We start from the raw sequence: 4,121 nt of genomic DNA, 5'->3' as shown, positions 1-4,121 counted from the left end.
ACTCTTGTTTTTCACTTTAACTAAGTATTATTCAGACCATCATAACTATGTGTTTCATGAATATGTCTTTGTAGTCTTTGCTGTTAGGTTTAGGGTTCTCAATAGGTTGATACATGTAATGTTAACTTAAATTGTTGCTAGGGTGTTTAAAACATAATTCTTCATCTAGTTATTCTTAAAGCTAAGTTTAGGATTAATCACCCTTTAAACATAGATCCTAGGATTTATTGGGATCAAGCCATTGCTTGACTCAATACCTGAAAATAAACTAGTATGATCTAATTAAACAGATACAGACGAGAGTTGGTCTAGAAGATTAGAGAACACAAATCAAACATGTTCGTAAAGCTTTCTGGAAGAAGCGTCGATCGACGCAACGATAGTTCTGTCGATCGATACTTTGAAAGGTGTATCGACCGATATTCTTTATGAATAATTGATAGGCCATGGATTTTACCCACTTTTATCCATGGTCTATAAGGGTTTTAATATATATTTACTACTATATAGAGTCTATTTATAGTATTTACAGGTTCAGGGAAAATTTGGAGGAATATGGTAATTTTGATGTCTTTTGGAGTCTTTTGAGGTGCAGAACTGCACAGACGCGTCAGATGTTTAGCTATGGATGGAGCCCTTCCCACCGTTAGATTGAGCCAATATTTTGACATAAGATAAAGCTTTGAGTTATCTTTCCAATGCCACCGGTTTGAGGTCAGTTTAGTTGTAGTAGAGGTTATGCCCGTTTTACTGAATAGTGGTCAGTCTGCCTCGCGAGAGGAAGTTGTCAAGGAGATGAAGGATTGTCGATCGATGAAACAGCATTGGTCGTACTGAAAGCCCAGACGCAACCACAAATTATCAGAATACCCTTGGCGACCTAAAACCCTATTTATGTGTTTTCTAAGCCATTGTTGACGACTAAGCTTCCTTTAATTCATTGTTCTAAGTAAGGAGAGAACGGAAGAACTCCTTCAGAGTCCTCATGGAACTCCTTTGGTTTTATCTATTGCTTTTTATATCAATTCATCTATGTTTTTCTTTGACAATTTCATGTCTGAATAGATCCACCTGTTAGGTTTAGGGTTCAAATAGGTTATAAGGGATTAGCCCCAACTATAGATTACTGAGTTGTGATATTAATCTTTAGGATTGTCATTAATTCCTGATTCTAGATTAGCTACCTAGAACTTGCCCTAGGATTGTTAGATATAAGCGATAGCTTTCGTCTCATCATGAAACCATTCTAATTGAGCTAAGACTTGCTCGAGTAAGGTGAGAGCTGATCTAGTGAGCTTGGTGAGCATATTCAACCCTTGCATTAACGCTTGACCAAGAGCATCGATCGATATTCAAATCGAATAATCGGTCGATGTTTCAAATAGTGTATCGATCGATATTTAAACAGAATCATCGATCGACACTGGTCAATAGACGAACCTAGAAAGCGAGAGCCTAGTGGTTCGTTTATAAGTGTTGAGCTCTACAATATTATGCATGCAACTTGTTAGGCATCTGTAGTATTATAATCCTGATTACCTGAATAGAAACCTTAGATCTAGCAACCATCCTTCCATCAAACCCCAAATCAATCAATCGAGCAATTAACTTGCTCACAAACTTGCAACTTTACATTTAATCCTTAAATCAACCTAGCTTAATCAACTTAATTAGATTTATTAAGTTCCCTAGCTCCCTGTGGATTCGATCCCTAAGTACTACAACTCGACCTCTTATTTGAGAGAGTATAAATCACTCCTTAGGGTAATTTGAGTGATATCAAATTTGGCGCCGTTGCCGGGGAGCTTTGATCGCCATTAGATCTTGTTTAGTTAGATTTAGTCAAGGTTTTATAACTGTTCAAAAAAAAAAACTGATTAAAATTTTTTTCTTATGTTTCGGGTACATACATCTTAGTACCAGGAACAACAATGAAGAGAAGATTTATGGGTTCTTCAAAGAAGGAGCCTACTGATTCACACATGATCCGTAAGTCTACGAGGGAAGAATCGATCGACACCCTCCATACAGCATCGATCGACAGCGTGAACCAAGCATCGAACGACACTATTCAGCTTGTGTCGGACAACACTGTTCACCATGGTACTGTTCACTCCAGTAATGTTCATCACGGTACTGTGCATCCCATTACTATTCATCAAGGTACTGTTCATCTCGACACTGTTAATCCGTGTCGATCGATACTGTTCATTCCTCTTTGATTGACACTGTTTATCCCGCGTCGATCAACACTGTTCATCGCGGGAGTGTTCATCGTGACACTGTTTATCCGGGCACTGTTCATCTGAACACTGTTCATCCCGACACTGTTCATCCCGACACTGTTCATCCGATGAAACAACACCACTTTCGGGGAGATAGAGAAGATCGAAGTGCTCATACTTAAGGTCGATGAGAATGGCATGGTAAGAGACGAAGAAGGTCGCACTCGCAACAACGCATGACAGTTGATTAATGCTCAGGGTGCTGTGATCTCTGATGTGATTGATGTTCCTGAGAAGAATGACTTTGACCTGAGCCGAGAGTGGTATGATTGGGTAGGTCAAGACCCCTTCCAGGGTCTTCCTCACCAAGATCCCAGAAACCACATCGAAGAGCTTGGGGATCTCTTGTCAAGGAGTGAGCAGAATGAAGTTTCTTAATACCACATGCTTTGCATGATCTTCCCCTATTCTATCTCTGGGGATGCATTCAGCTGGTTCACTCAACTACAACTAGGATCTCTAACCAGCTGGGAGGACATTGAAAGAGCCTTCCTTTACCAATTTCTTGATGATGCTGAAGCAACTCGAGGAAAGGAGAAGAATGATTAGTAGGATAGGCTTGTTGAAAGTTGGCAGATAAAGAGGGAAGATCAGATTCCGAGACAGCTGCTCGACTACATTATGGTAGAGGGGAATAAACAACACAGATCTGAAGAGCTGAGCAGAGCAGAAGGAGCTGAGACTAGTTATCCGACCTCAGCATTGATCGACACCAGCGCCGCAACGTCGATCGACAGTACGACCTCAATGTCGACCAACGGTACAACCTCAACGTCGATCGACTGTACGACCTCAGAGTCGATCTCCCAGACAATCCCAGCATCGATCGATGGAGACTCCTGTTTCTGATCGACACCATTCGAAATTTATGAAAGATCGAGTTGTCCACATGACATTGCAGACTCGACATTGGAGAGCACAAATATATCAAGCTGTGATCCTACCTCAGATGGAGACAGAGAAATCACAATGGAAGATTTCTTGGAGCTAGAAGAATTCTTGGAGTTGGAGGATGGAGAAAAGCTTGAAGACTTGGATTCAAGTAGAGAAGTCACTATGGAAGACTTCTTAGAGCTGGAGGAATGGCTTGAAGATATGGATCATAATTTGCAAAAGAAGCTTGATGACGATCAGTATACTTCGAGAGGAGATCTGGAAACTTCACCAAAGGCTAGCATCGATCGACACAACCTGATGGGATCGATCGACAACCACCCCACATCATCGATCAACGCCCACCCTATATCATCGATCGACAATCAGCAGATAACATCGATCTAGACCCACACTCCATCATCGATCGACAACTACCCGATTCCATCGATCGACACCCGTTGTTGGACGAACCGCACGATTACAAGTTGAGGAAAGAGTGCACGAGTCCGAGGCTTCACACAATGCTGACTCCAAACATCTGAGACCACTTATATGCACAAAAGAAGCTGCTAGGTTTCACAAAAGAGTGAAGATGATACATGACCCTGTGATGATTGTGGTTCCATGCGCAATATTTGAAGTTGAATTTCCTATCCCACCAGAAAAAGGTGCGCATCTGAGTTCTTACGTTGAGTTGTTGATGATCATCGATCGACGCTACCACTTCTCCATCGATCGACACTGGGCGCATATCAGAGTAGAAGGAGTTCGATGTGTGTGAAAATCTTTCTAATGGATAAACCACCACGCAATCAGACAAGACTGGTGGAAAGAAGAGGAGGAATTGGAAGAAGAGGAAAAGGACCAAGGGAGGTTCTCAGCTATCATTAATCCCTCACTTCTCAGATGGTGTCAGGAAATCCAGAGTGCGCAGCAGATGCTTCTCACAGCCATTTGCAA

Source organism: Brassica oleracea, chromosome C2 (assembly GCF_000695525.1).
Source record: "Brassica oleracea var. oleracea cultivar TO1000 chromosome C2, BOL, whole genome shotgun sequence".
Lineage (NCBI taxonomy): Eukaryota > Viridiplantae > Streptophyta > Magnoliopsida > Brassicales > Brassicaceae > Brassica > Brassica oleracea.
This window is presented reverse-complemented; position numbering follows the sequence as displayed.